The sequence below is a fragment of the Hippoglossus hippoglossus genome, chromosome 7 (genome assembly GCF_009819705.1).
Source record: "Hippoglossus hippoglossus isolate fHipHip1 chromosome 7, fHipHip1.pri, whole genome shotgun sequence".
Taxonomy (NCBI): domain Eukaryota; kingdom Metazoa; phylum Chordata; class Actinopteri; order Pleuronectiformes; family Pleuronectidae; genus Hippoglossus; species Hippoglossus hippoglossus.
The window spans coordinates 6,247,826-6,263,649 of record NC_047157.1 but is presented as its reverse complement, the minus strand read 5'-3'; the positions used below and the strand labels follow the sequence as shown (position 1 = coordinate 6,263,649).

The 15,824-nt window shown below is 40.4% G+C and overlaps 1 protein-coding gene across 2 annotated transcripts in view; it reads left to right on the top strand.

Annotated features, from left to right (window-relative positions):
• LOC117764601 (plexin-A1-like) overlaps window positions 1–15,824 on the top strand; it is a 261,822-nt gene that overhangs the window by 21,116 nt on the left and 224,882 nt on the right. The gene's annotated exons all lie outside the window — the stretch shown is intronic.

Genomic DNA, 15,824 nt, shown 5'->3' with positions numbered 1-15,824 from the left:
GCCCAGACCACATCCAACTGCAATCAGGCCAATGAGACGCCTCACAGATTCGCCCTCTTCCTCTGCGACTGTAATCTCATGTCAAAAATGCACATGCAGATTGATCAGGAATTAAATTAGAGCAGGGTTCTTTCAATGATTTATGTCACGGACCCCTGAGTAAAGACAAATTAGGCTCCAGACCCCCATTTGATAAGATTCCGTTCCAGGGATCCCATATGGAAAAGAGGTCTGTTGTTAATTTACTGTCGAATTTGGCTGCAGTGGATTGTGTATCCGTCCAACATGTAAATGTGACTATGGTGATGCCGAAAGTGACACCTGGATGGAATTGACATTCTCAAACTGGAAACATTTCCAGAGAATTGAATTAAAGTATAATTAAGTTTGGTGGGCCCCCCGCCCCTCCACCCCCAGGAACACCTGGGGCTTACCAGGACCACTCTGACAACCACTGTGCGAGAATATATTATGACGGGAAGTGAGGGAGGTCATAAATGTTCTCTGTGGACACTGATCATACAAGAGCAGTGATATATGCTGTATATTTAAACATTCCTTCAAGAGTGGAAAAGGGATTTTCGTGGACTGAAGTAGCTTATTGTGTCACAACGAAGGTTCAGAACAATAATTAGTGTAGACACACAACTAAGTAGGGTCAACTAAGGAACCTTTCATAAGTTTACTGCAAAAAAACAGGTTCAGACAGCAGGTAACGCTTCATGGGATTCATGGGGAAATGTACAGCAACATGAAGCTGATACACTGGTTAATAGTTAGTTGGACATGAACTAAAGCAAATGAACTGACAACGAGTGAGCCTGAATACATGGTGAAGGCAAGAGTGATTGTGAAAAGCTGAAACTATTCAAGGCCGGACAAATAATCAAAGTGGAGGGAAAAGACAGGAAGTAAAAAATGTGTGGGAAACACAAAAATACAGCAAAACAAGGTAGAACCACAGGTGTGATGTAACACAGTGTTGAGTTGGGCAAATAAAGTTGAACGATAAAATTGTCACAAAACAAACATCTTATGTGGGGGTAAATTAATATCATAGAATAGACATTTTTTTTGTATATATTTGTTTTATCTCTTTCAAGGGCGTGCTGGCAAGAGAGGCAGAAACACACAGTACAAGTTCAACAGGTAAAACATGAGACAATCAGAGTTACGATATACAAACAAGAATTGAGGTGCAAAACAAACATTCAAGACAATCATTATGTGGTTATTCCTTGTTTGAATTCCTCTCACCAAAGTCTGGCAACCAGCCTATGAACACCTTCATTCCTATATTACAGCAGAAAAGCCTCTCGAGTGCATTTAGCGAATATTATTGCTACTGCTAATGAAAGTGAAAATGTATTTATACCGGTGTGAAATGTAATCAAAATGTCACACTGGGCTCATTTCAGGTTAAGAGCTTCTCAGTCTCATTGAAACAAGTGAGGGAGATTTGGTTCCTTGCAGCGTTATAAATTTATTGCTGTAAAAACAATTCTGAGATGGAATTATCATTGAGATTATACTGTGGTATTTATCAAATATATGCCTACGAATGTATATTGATGCTTTAAATGGCCATTTATTTTCCATACTGAAGAATAACTTTATGTGCTTTAGTTGATTGATCGACTACAGGAAAAGAGTGTTAATAAACAATCAGTCATTTATTGCTCTGCACACTGGCTCAGCCGGGAGCAGGCACATGTTTTCACCCTGTGCGTGTGTGTGTGTGTGTGTGTGTGAGAGAGAGACAGTTTGTAAAAAAATAACTTGAAAATGCTTGGATGGATGTTCACCAAACTTTTCCTTTTCTATGATATATCTGCAAATAAAGAGACGATCTGAAGCGTATATTGTTCAGAAAATGATTCCCCATCATATGACAAGTAACATCAAAGACGTGACATGGAAGTCAGAAAAGGACGTCCTGCAAAGTAAAAAAATACATTTTCAAGCGCTCTCTGCATCCTATAGAACAGTAGACCCGACCTAAAGCTTATATAGATCTATGAATGATTTGTGACCTTTATGGTAGGAATGATGTCATCTTCACCTCACTATGAAGTCAGACAATGACATCATGTAATGCAATAATGCATCAGTTTTGCAGTCAATAAGATTAGAGTCGCCATCTGTCTCTTATTTAGATATGCTTCGCCACTCTGATGCTTTTCATTAACCCAAAAGATTTTCATTCACCAGTTTCATTTTCTAAACTGTGAGAATCTGCTATTTTTGTCTTGTTTTATCTGATTGTAAATTAAATATTTAGCTGTTTGTTGGACAAGCAATTTGAAGACGTCCCCTGAGATTCAGTTTGAAGAAAACCCCCACATCAGTGAGCTGATTTACTCGTCTGACCTTTGTGGACGGATAGAAGAAGAGAAAGGAGGGTTGGATTTGAAAGAAGAGAGGAGAAGGAGAGCGAGGGGTTAAACGCTGCGGAAATAGACGAGTTATTCCACCATCTGATCTGAACTGCCGTGTGCACTTTAATAAGCACTTTCATTTATGTTAAAGATGCAAATGTAGCCTTTACAGGCAGATTGATATGCATGGAGGAAGTGTGTTGGTGTGTGTATCTGTGGGTTTGCACCACTTTATCAGGGTCCTCTGTTCATTAGCCCAGTGTAATTGTGTTAGCTGTGTTGCTGGCAGGGCGGGAAGAAAATATTTGTGTGTAAAGGTCACATCAGAGGAGAGACATACGGATAGATGACACACACATGCACACGGTGTTCTCTGACACGCACACACACACACACACACACACACACACACACACACACACACACACACACACACACACACACACACATGCTGCTTCCCTGCTTCAATCTCTGATGCACAGAAATATGCTTTGGCTGTGGTTGCTAGAGTGATTTTTTGGATGCCCCCTCCTGCCCTAAAGTATGCATATGTCTTTGTGCGCACGTGTGTGTAGATGTGGGTCCCTGAAGGTGTGCGAGTGGCTGATTCAAGTGTTTAATCAAGTGGGATATTTCTGCTCTGAAAGCTTGGCATCTGCAATACAGGCAGCACAAAGAGCAGTTACTCCTGTGTGTATTGTAATCGTAGTTGTCTGTATGTGTATGGTCATATTATCAGATAAAAGACGGAGCACAGTCCAAGCAGGATGAGTCCAAAAAAATCTAGCAGTAAACACATAAAGGCTTTGAAGGGACAATTCGAAGAAACACAGATGTATAAACACACCTGAAGAAAAGATTTTGTTCAAAAATTGCACACTCAGTTTTGTGAGTCATACCGCTCTCAAACTTTGAACATGCACACATAATGCAGATATTCATAGATTGCACGACACCTATGATCTATGAACACAGGATGCAAACTTCTTTTTCAGTCTACAGGAAGCCAGCAGCAGGTTCATCTTCATGCAGCTTCATTTGTAGACCTTCTTATGCTGGCTGGTGAGTGGCTGACAGAGTAGGCAATTCTCAAAATTTGAATTTACCAGCATTTGGCCCCTGGCTGATGTTAATATTTCACTCCTGTTGCTAAACTTCACAGCCAAATGGCTTTTGTCATGATGATCGGCAGCACGAGTTATTTTAACCTCTGATTACCTCTTTAAATGATTGAAACCCACCGACTGTGCTCAGATCAGCATTGTCAGCAAGGTGGACCTTTCCAGGACTGTACCCACAGGTGAGTTCAAATAAAAGTGAACTACTTTAGGACAAAAAAGGAAAGTTAACAGTCTTGTCAAAAGGATACATCTTATTTTATGAATATAGATAACATGTCCCTCGCCTAAGTCTGCTGTATAAATGGAAACATATTTCTTATAGGTTTGTCCTTTGAAATATGTTTTGTACATTTAAATCCACAGACATATTTCCTTATATATACATAACTCCCAGACTGCATGTTCACTGTAAATTAGTACCATCAGATAGTCAGTCCTTTCGATGGATTAATGGTGGGTTTCCCGTTTTCTATTGATACCTTAGGTGGTTATGTTTTCACCCCTGTCCACTAATTGGTATGTTTGTAAGTAAAATTACACTAAAGCAACTGAATGAGTATCCATGAATCTTGTTGGATGGATGCTGTGTGGATCAGGGAAGAACCCATTCAATTTTGGCCCAGATGCGGACCAGGAGGTGGATCCAGATAGTGTTTTCACTGTTTTCGCATTGAATAATAAATAGATGTGATAAATTGGTGCAGCTTGAATGAGTTTAAGGGGACTGTTGGGCCTTGTTGGAGGTCTGCGCTCTACTCAGTGCAATTCTAGTTGAAATAGTATTTACTAAAACATTAGAACAATATAAAACAAAGAAATTTCACTGGAAAGCCTCTTGTGCTCAGCAGTTAATGACCACACATGCGGGGAATTCAGTAACTGAACGTATGTGTAACACAGAGCTGATAATGAAAGCCCCCTCAAAGCTCATTGACTTAGAGGATTCTCTTCTTTAATCTGCAGGGCCGACTTCAAACGTTAACCTGCAGAGCCGTCAATAACACTGGAGTGAGGCTTGCTCTCAAAGAGAACAGCAGTAAACACAGAAACACCCCATGTGTCGGTTCGATTCTACAGTAAAACAAGCTTGTAGAGAACAGGCAGCTTCAAACTTCCATAAAAAACATTGCTGTGGTCACAGTGAATGTGGAGCTGGGGTCAGAAAAGCTATAAATGATATAATAGTGGCAGCCCAAAAGAAAACAACATGCACACTCAGCAAACAGAGCCAGGTACACCAGTGAGTTTTAACAGTGGAGCACGGGGACTTTGGTTTTGGCTGCAGGGACAGATGAGGCATGAAGTCAAATTGAAACCAGAGAGCAAATAGTTGGCTTTGAGAATAATATTGTTTTCACAAAACGGTAATCTATCACACTGTGAAGGTGCCATTTGGTGGAGTGCAAAGTCCGTGTCCGGCTACGTATGTCTGTGCTGCATCGTGTTACTCTCTGCTTCCTGTCCATCATCTGACCCCTTAAGGGGGAAATAAATGTCTCCAGGAAACAATGTCTTAAAAACGTGGCTCACCACAAACTTTGTTTTTCCCCTCTGAAAAATTAACCAGAGGAATGTCATCAGGGGTTATCTGGGCTTCGGTTCGGAGACTTTATTTTCAACAGAAATATTGTTTTGCAGACTGGGCTGTTGGAGCAACATGGCCATTATCTGGGCAGAGAGGATCCAGGGTTTTGCAGCTGGGATATTTATTACAGACTGACAGGATATCTCAGCCTTGGTTGGCTTGTTCACCACGTTGGTGCTGAGACCAAAAACAACTACTCAATGCCTCACCATGAAACTTGGTACAGACATTGTTGGTGGTCAGAGGATGAACCCTATAGATTTGTTTTTCTAATCCAGTGATATATCTCAACATTTCTTGGGCAGACTGACGGTATGTTGTACATGTCAACTTTGAGATTGAATGATATTTATCTCGTGCCATCATTTGGTCAAAATTGAATCCTTGTCTGATACTTTGGTTTTTAATCCCAATCCCATTACCCTCAGCTGTATTTTGTGTTATTGTGCACTGACAGTTGCATTTAGCTTAAAGCACTCATATGCCTTAGTACAGCCTCTTAGCGCCAATAGATGTTTTAATCTGTCTCTCGTAAGAACCCCAACTTTATGGAAATGCGATATTAGATCACTGGAGGCCACTTAAAACTAGGTTGCAATTTATTAATAAATTACATATTCATGTTGTGATACATGTATGCAGTTACAACATCAACAAGATAAATAAATACAATGCGTCAACTAAAATGTGACTAAATTATATATGTGTCCTTGTTTTGTTTCATCACCTTTTAAACACTTAAATCGATTTAGGATTCTATGACATTATTCATGGTTAGGTAAAATCTTGTTATCACCATACAACTAGGTTAGTACCTGCTTATTGAAAAAAGACCCTGGTCATTATCCCAGCTCCACTCAGTGTCATGCAGAACAGACAATGTCAGATACGTGTGTTACGTCCCCACCCTCCTGATGGTGGCTGAACATTTGGACCACCAGTTTATAGCCAGTGCCGCAGCACAATGAAGCAGGTTTCCATTGCAGCTTGGGCACAAAGTCTCTCAACCAAGATAGATTGTGATATTCTTCCCGCCTCCAGATATGAAACTACAGTGTGCACTTAGTTTCCCATCTGTCTGCACACAGACCTACCAGCAGTAGCAGGGAACTCGCTCTCTCCTCTTTTGTCCTTGTGTCACTTTTTCTCTCCTGTGTGCTTTTTTTTCCTCTATGCATGTGCACACAAACAAACTGATTCTAATGCAGCAATTTCCCTTTCCCAGACACCCAATGAATGGGCTGTGCAGTTTCTTTCCCTTTTTTGTTTTCTTTTTCTCCCCATCGCTCCATCCTTCATTGCTCCATCCCGCTCATTTTCTTAAACTGCAAAATTGCTGTTCTGCGGTTGGGAGCCAGCTTCGATTATCTACGGCAAATTCCCTGATAAAGAACTGTGTTTCTGCGCCTATTCAAGCACTTAAAGCCCCTCTAAATGGCTTTAGCTGCAGGGTCCCCTCTTTGGAGACTACACACACACACACACACACACACTCTCGCTCTCCTTCGTGTACACTCTCCCTTGCACACACCCACCCACCCACACACACACACACACACACACACACACACACACACACACACCCACACACACACACACACACACACACACACACACACACACACACACACACACACACACATTTCAACACCCATCATAGGAACTGGAGGGTAATTTCTCTTTTTTAAGGTTTGTCAGCACATACAAACCTCTCTCTCTCTGTGTTTCTGTCTCTCACACACAAACACTCACACAATCATTTGCTAATATGCAGATGCTGGACAATCAGTGTCGAGTAAGTAGAGGAAATGTTTGTGTATTTGTTGTGTCTGTCCCCCGAGGAAAGGGACAGGATGTGTCATGTGTTCAAGCAGCTTAAATGGTCAAATTAAGTGCTTATACTGAGAAGTTGATGGCAGATGGATGTGCTTACAATGTTTACCACCGGACACAGATAAGAGCAGCTCATGTCCCATCCTTAAAGTCATTGAAACCTACACAGACAGAACACCAACATGGACACCTATCTCCATCAGCATGCATGTGTTCAATCTTCATCGTCATTGAATAAATGAACAACAGGTAGACACTGATCACAGTCGTGTTACCAGGCAACACCTGCAATCCCCTTGCTAATGAATGCTTTAACAAAGAGAGAGGAGGAAAGGGAGGAACAGAGGAGAAGTGGTTAGTTTGAATGAGATGTTGGATTAATACAACAAGGATTGACTTATCCAAGTCAGCCAAGTCCAGACCAAAGATTTAAACATAAATAACCATTAATCACTTACTGCTGAGAAGATAAAAATCGCTGTCATGCGTAAATGTGAAGCAGCTGCCAGGCTCTTTAATGCTCATTTAACTCTTTTCCCTCTGCTTGTTGTCTCTGTGCTATGCTAAGCTAACTGCCTCTGGCCTGCAGTGTCATATTTAACAACCAGATGAAAGAGAGGTGTTGATCTTCTCATCTAAATCTCGGCAAGAGAGCAAATTACATGAATTGTTGCTGCTATCATTTATAACAACTTCACATTCATAATTATCACTCTTGTTGTTTTCAACAACAACTAGTCAGAGCTGAAACCTGATGCTGCTCCTCGTGTCTCTCTCCTTTTTTGGGAAAGGTCATTAAATTGGATTTTGGAATGCTAATTTTGAAAAGTGTCAATCAGCACTCTGCTGGTTTTCATCCGGTGATCAGTATTAAGGTTTGTCATGGGGTCAATAAAAGGTCAGGTGTTTCCTCTGATAGACAAGTTATGACCTGCTGCTTATTTCTACCTGCTGCAGAGGAGATAAACCTGGGGTCGTGTATTGTGCCGATCACGCTCCTCGTATTTCAAGCCCCTTATGAAAACATAAGTCTCATTCATTCGTACCATGTTTTTTGTTTGTTTCTACTTGTGTGAGAGTAGTTTCAAAAGCTGCTCTGCCGCCGACCCTCCACGTGTATTTAGAGGTAAAGTGTTAGAGAACTAGTGGTGTGAAAACACTCACTCTCACACATCAGGTGCCAGTTGATGAATCCAAATATTTTTTCAAACAAAGAGGTGGCGACACACTCAGAACCAGCAGTGGCAAAAAGTTGCTGTTGACATCTCTGCAGATAGAGAATCCAAACAAAGCCATCAACGTTTCAACAGCCACGATAAAATGTGAGTTATTATTTGTTGTGCTGGAGTAGATTGAAGAGCGTTATTGGTTTTGTGTGACATGATGGAAGTGATATCACTCAAAGTTACAACAACAGAACTCAGTATTATATTTTATTTTATTCAAAAGTTGGGTAACAATACATCTTTAGCGCAAATGCTTTCTGTATTAGTCACTTTCATCCTTGTTGACATTTTTGTTCAAAGTTCTGCTTCAAGAGCCATGAACACACAAAACCTCAAAGATTTATATTTGTTTCATTCCATTTCCTTGGATGGCTGTAATTTATTTTTGGGAAATGTACACTACTTCCACACTACCTCCAAACGATTTCGGAAGATTTACTAGAATGGCACTCAAAAGAGCTTATACCTCCACCAAGACCCAACAGTCTCTGTATGAAACCACATTTAATCCGGATTTTTTTATTTATTTATATCAGTCCCCTTAACATGTCTGATTATTTTCAACAAGATCCATGAACTATACTCTCAGAAATCAACCAAAAAATTGCCAAATTGCAATGTGAAAGAAAGTTAGAAAAAGAAAATCCAGGTTCCGCCTCCTGATCGGATTCACACCAAAGTTTGATTGGTTCTTCCTCTGGTCATGCCCCACCCCTTCACACAATTTCATTGAAATCGATTGAATAGTTTACAAAAACAAACAAACACAGACAAACACTTCCTTGGAGGAGGTAATAGATCTAAAATATCAGTTGTAAACAAAAAAACAAAGAGAGAGTCCTCTTTGGGTAATTACCTTTCCCTGGTATTCATAAATGCATCCTGAACAGACAATAGATACCAATATGCCCACTCACAGATTTGTATATTTACTAAAGCGTAATATGTGGAGCATGACACAACTGTTTACCTTCGTTGGGAAAACTCTAACAACGTTGCTATAATCATTATCACCCTCTTTACCAGCAGGACTGCAACTGGCCTGCTGAAGGTACCAGTCCACAAACAGACAACGCTTGATCATTTAAATAAACCAAACGCTCCAAACCTAATTCAATTAAACCGACTCACTAGATGTTTAAATGCCGCTCATGTAATTGGTCCGTTGCAGTTGTCAGGTCATTACTTTATCTGAACACATCCTCTGATCCCTCCACCGTGGAGAGATCAGAGGCAGAGTGAGTGTATTGTAGATCAGTCTCAGTCAGATTAAGTGTGATTAAAGCTCAACTACTGTTCACTGCAGATTTTTTACTGCACTGTCTTAATGACTGATGGCTGAGCTGCACCTGTCAGACGAGACAGTAAGTGTGTGTTTGTGTGTGTGAGTGGGTCTTTTTATCTGTGGGCGTGTGCGTTCCAATGCATTGGGGTGTGTATGGGTGGATTGGGTTTGTGTGTGGCTGCATGCTTAGAAAATGTATGCATGAATGTACGTGCATGGACGTGTGTTCCGACATTATGTAAGCATCTGTTTCTCTCTGTGTGTGTTGGTGTATTTGAATATTTTTCTGAATGGAGTTGAGTCATTGTATCTTCTCATCCTGCTAATCCCTTTTGTTGAAAAAGTGTGTGTGTGTGTGTGTGTGTGTGTGTGTGCAGTCAGTGCGATGTTCAAACCGAGTTCTCCACTGATGTTTGTGTGGATGCAGCTGTCTGTGGGGTCAGTGTGTCAGTTGTGGAATGCGACTGTAAATGAACCACTGTGTCCCCACTGCATGCAGTACAGCAGCCCACATGTGCACACACACATACTTACACACACACACACACATACACACACGTACACACACACAGTCCAGTGCACATTCTCTGTATTCATTCAGCCTCACACAACACGTACTCCATTGGATTCACACACCAGCAAAGGCACAGCTCCAATTAATGCAGATGACATGGCATATTGTCATCAGTGTCATCCAATTATATGTGCGTAACAGATAGAAAAGGACATAATGCAATTAAAAGACATCACCCTGTGTCAGTTGAGTCAAGAGAACCTGGTGTGGGCATGAGTCCCCACAAAAATACAAGAAATTAAAGTAGTGAGTTGTCTGCCACGGCAGTCTCTTCATAATTAACTAAATCAGTTCAGCGACATCATTATACCCAAGCTTTGCAGTTGTGGATCAGCTTTGACTTGACAACTGTCGTCTTTCAAAATCTGACACAGTGGGACTCCTAAGACGAAACCGATGAAACCTTTGGGGGTCGTACACAGAAAGTAAATGTGGCTGTTAGTAGATTAGCTGTGGTGCTACAACTTGAGCCTCGTTGTTTTTTGACGCTGAGTGAGAGACATCTGTCACTTGATAACTTTGCACTGGATACTGGACAAAATGTGAATATCCTCATAGCTTCTGTTACAGCTATAAACTGCTGACCATGATGATAACTGAGCCCAAACAGCCACTGAAAGACAACAAGTAACTATCCAGATACAACAGTGACATGCAGCTGTCCCTTTCACCACAGGTAATATCATAGCTCTCCCTCTGTGTCGCCCTTTCAGCGCTCCCTGCCCCAATGGGGAAGCAGGCCTCATGAAGATTTAACTAAATAGTTTAAGAAAGCAGGTTTGATGTAATGATCTTCTCAAGCAATACAATTTTTATAGAAAGTTAAATGCATACATATAGATTGCCTTGTTAAACAGGAAATTTGTATTCATTTTTTTTTTTTTTTACAAATGTCCTTATAGATATTTAATCAGGTTCCCCTTCCTCCTCCCTCCTCTTCGTCTTGTCTTATTTCTGTCTGTCTCTTAAAAGTCAGCAGAGGGGGAGTGTGAGTAGACTACAGTCTGCACTATTAACACATGTCAATATCACGCCTCGTGGAAAATGGATTCCAAATAGAAGTTTCCTCACGTTCATGTGTGTGTCTGCTGCCGCTGTTCTCATATCTCCTCCACTGTCCTGATCTGACCTGCCGTGTACCGTTAACTCTGCTGCCACCTGTTGCAACAAGCCCAGAGTCAAAAAGTGCAAGCAAATCTTTTAGTGTGTGGAATAGTGTGTTGAGTTGAGCCATATTCAGACCTGCAGCAGAACTTTGGAAATAGACTTTCAATTGTTGCCACAGCCATTAGCACTTCAATCTTTACAGGTGTTCAGATAAACAAAAAAACACCCTCGATTTTCTCGCTTCTCTAGAAAGATTAGAAATCAAGACAGTAATACAGCATCTGTCTTTTCTCATGAACCTTTTGTTTGTTTGTTTATCCCTGGAGACACAGAGATTCTGCTGTCTCTGCTGCTTTCTGTTGTCAATGCTCCTTAGTACTAATTTACCCTGTTTTTTGTTTCACAAAAGACTATTTGAATCACTAACACTTACAACCAACACTGTCAAATTACAATAAATAAACAACTCAATAATATAAAGATAAATGAGTAAATGCCTAAATAAATATTGAAACACATAAATAAAAAATAAAATGCATATAGTTTGGTAATGAAATGTGTATTTCTACACACAGTGTGACAGCTTCTCATTGGGGACTGTGTCCTGAGACACCAGCTCTAGGCTCTGTTTTTTAAATGGTTTCTCCATGTTTAAACCTGTGGATTAGTTGTGAACCGAATGCACAGGTTTGAAATGTCACATGGAAAACTGGTTTGAAGTCAAAATATTTTTTTTCTTTTACTCTTGGCAGGAGCTATAAAACCAGAATGACTGTGCTGGTGAATGTACAGGATATAAAATGCAAACATCTCGGTTCACTTGCTTTTATCTACTGGGTCGTGAATGCACGCGAAAGGACCAAGTGGTTCACATCCAGCTCATGTCCTCGACATTCTCTCTCCTTACTGCACTTTATACAGAGAAAAAGTGTGTTTAAAAAGGAAAGGGTATTATTGTAAATGTTTATACTTTGACTGTGGTTTGTACAGTTGGACTACAGTTTAATATATGTTTTGTGTACTTACAGTTTATGTATCGGCCGATGTTTGGACGTGTGTCTGCGTGTGTTTGAATTGTAAATGAGAGGGAATAGCTGCTGGATGCTGACACACACACGCACAAACACACACACACACACATACAGAGTGAGGCCAGCAGGCATGGATGTGATCTACATGTGAAAGAAGCGGTGTGTATAAATGTGAGAGTTTGGCAGAGGTCTGTGGCTTTGTGTGCAGTCAATGTGCCAAGAGCAATAAATTAGATTGGTACAGAACCTTAACGCCCCTACAGCTTTATGTGATGTGGCAGGTGGGCTTCAGGATGGCCCTGACTCTCTCACACACACACACACACACACACACACACACACACACACACACACACACACACACACACACACACACACACACACACACACACATATACACAAACACTCAGAGAAATGAAGGTCTGGATAATTTAAGGTCCCCTTGGATCAGATAATATGCAGATGACATGATATATGAAGTAATAACATTTTGTCATATTTTAATGTCACATATTTTTGATGAGTAAAGAGTAACTCAGACTGGACAGATAATATTTGAAGATTGCTTTAATGTTAAATAAAATCTTAAGAGTGTAATTATCATGCATAGTGTAAAAATACAGTAATATACACAAAGCCCAATAAGCAGTTATAAATATAAAATGAAAAATGTAAATTTAAACATGACAAATCTGGGTAGAGCACACACAAAAACTGAATCTGTTTGAGACTCTTTTAGGACTGTATGCATGACAACAGGAAGAAGAACTTTTTACCCAATTAGAATATCCTTTCTCATGTATTTGTGCCAACAGTCACTTTTCTAAACCAATGTCTTTATCCATAACTCAACCCCTCTCTCCGTATGATCTAATTCAGGCATTAAATAAAGACTATTAAATCAATAAGTCCTTTTTCAGTTCAAAGACATCCGCTTCCTTCCTCTCTTCTCTTTGTGCCACTGTCCACATGTGCTGCTCAGTTTTCACTTATTTATAGAATTTATAAAATACATCAGACAAAGTTAGATAAAAAAAATGCAGCAAAAATAGTCCCTCTTAGCATGTCAGTTAGTACGGCATGTTCCATTTCTTCCACTCTTGTCAGGCTTCTATGTTGCTGCTTGTGTAGATCCGGTGAGCAAGTACATGGGTGGAGAATGAGTGTGTGTGTGTGTGTGTGCGTGAGGGGGGTAAGGTCTGTTTTGTGTCTATTGTGTCTATGAGTGTGTGGAGACGTGGTGAACTCAGTAGGATATGAGAAAGTGTGTAAAAAACGCTTTTGACCACTGTACGCGTATGTTCACATTGTGTGTGCGGGTGTGTGAGTCCAAGATGCTAACAGTGGCTGTATTGTCCTGATGGGACGGGCAATAGCATCGTCATCTGAGCCACTAATCATGGCTGGGCTGGAGATGAAAGACGCTATTGACAAGAAGTGAAGTGTTGGAGAGAGAGTGGGGGGTGGGTGGGTGGGTGGGGGGGGTTGCGTTGAAAGAGAAGAACGAGAGACGGCAGTAGTAACAGCAAGTTTACACAGTGCTGTATGTGAAATCATGGCTGGAGTAAAACGGTTCCAACAGCCTTTAAAACATTATTTTGTGTTAGAAGTCATCACAGACTAATATGTCGAATAACCATTGAGGGTGACATCAGTAAACATATTAATGGACCACAATGAGGTTTAATAAAAACTGGATAACAGTAGATTGAGGATGTGAAGCCAAACACTGATCAAGGAAAAATACTAACATACTAAAAATACTATATCCAGATAGTCGCCTGTAATAAGGATCCTGTTGTCAATTAGTTTGAGTCTTTGGTTTATCGACACAAGAAATCGTGCAAAAAGAACCAAATATTATCTTGTGTCCGTACCAGCATGCATTACAGTGCACATTGCTAACATTCAGGGGAAATGAATGGAGAGAGAGTACTTTGTTGCTTGGCTGATTGCATTTGGTATAGTCTTCCATATCCAGACCTATCTCCACAGTGCTGGGTCAGCGCTGCTGAATGGTCAGGCTGCAGCCATTAATCGCTCTGTTAAAGTGGGAAAAATACAATTACCATCGTCTTGGGTGGTGCTAACTTTTTGGATGCTGCAACGGTGCCCCTACAGTGTCAGGTGGAAGAATCGTTTTGGTGGATCATTACCACATGGGGAGGCGAGAACTGTCCTTAAAATGGCTAATTCCCTGCAAAGAAAAAAATGCCAGAAATACAGTCAAAGATAAATGTTGACAGTGTGATTCTGTGTTGCCAGATGTATGATAATTATCGTATTTGTACGATGAATTTGCCCACTGTACAATGTGCACTTCTCCGATGTGTCACTTCGACATGGTCACATGACATGGCCGTTTTGAATCACATTTAAGAGCAGAGTCTCTAGACAACTGCGCTTCGGAATCTCGACACAGCTTGGAAACGTCGGTATTAAGTGTCCCATCATTAATTTTCCTCAAAATACCATAATTTTAAGCTTCTAACGATACTTCAACATTTCCCATCCGGCAAAGCTGGTATGATGGCAAAATTGTAATCTTTGCAAAACTTTACATTTTCAGTATGTAGGTTGCTAGCTCGTAGGTTGTTGTTCATTTCAGTAGCTAAAGGCATTTTCTTCTTTTCATTTTTTACATCGTGTGTCACTTGTCAGTCAGTTGGAGATACTTGTCAGTAAGAGTGAATCTAACTCTACTTTTGACAGTAGACATTGAAGATTATGGATAAACATACTTCAAATGCTTTTTAAAAGTTTCTCTTCCACGAGTAAAACTTGAGCTAACATCCATCATCTTCATCACACAAAGAAGAAAGTAATAGCAACAATGGTGCTGATGATTTATCAATCCTCAAGCAGCACCTCTTCACTAAGGCCTGTGGCCTCAGTTAATGCCCCACCCTGCTGTTTATTTCTATCTTGTTTTGTACTATTACTTTTTCTTTTCTCTTCTGTTTTGTATTCACAGACATATGTAAAGCGTCCTTAGGTCCCATGAAAGGCCCTATATAAATGCAAGCCATTATTATTATTATTATTATTATTATTATGATTTAGTGTTTGGAGCAATGTTGCACTTTTTGCACTACAACTTTCAAGACTTTACCTGTTCCCTAGTGCATTCTGGGATAGACCCAAGCCTTTTGTGATGATGAACTGGATAAGCAGATATAGACACAAGTGGTGGGTGGATGAATGGAATGAAAAATTCAAAGATAGTCAGTCCTCCCTCTCTTTGTCCCTCACTCTTTTTAGCAGTTTTCACTCATGGCAATCTTTCCCCATCTCCACTGACTTTATATTGAACAGGTATGAAGCCAAATAGCTTTCATTTCTCTCCCTCTCACTTTTTCTCTTGTTTTATTGAGTTGAACCAGTTGTCTCCCTCTCTCCTCTTTCTTTTTTTTTTTTATCAGGGTGTCTGTATTTCTCTGCTCTGCTGCCCTGTAGTAAATATACTGTAGAGTTCTCCCTGCAGCCCTGCTGGTAATTTATGGATGTTTACCTGCTATCACCATGCTGCACATCAGTGGCTCACCCTGTGCTTGTTTTCATATTTGGGTAATGTGTAGAATGGGTCTACTCTTCCATTTGTGTGTTTTATGCACACACTGTTTAGGAGTGCATCCTCAACCTTTTCCTGCTTTCACACACCTGTGTCACAGGTTGTGTTTTTGT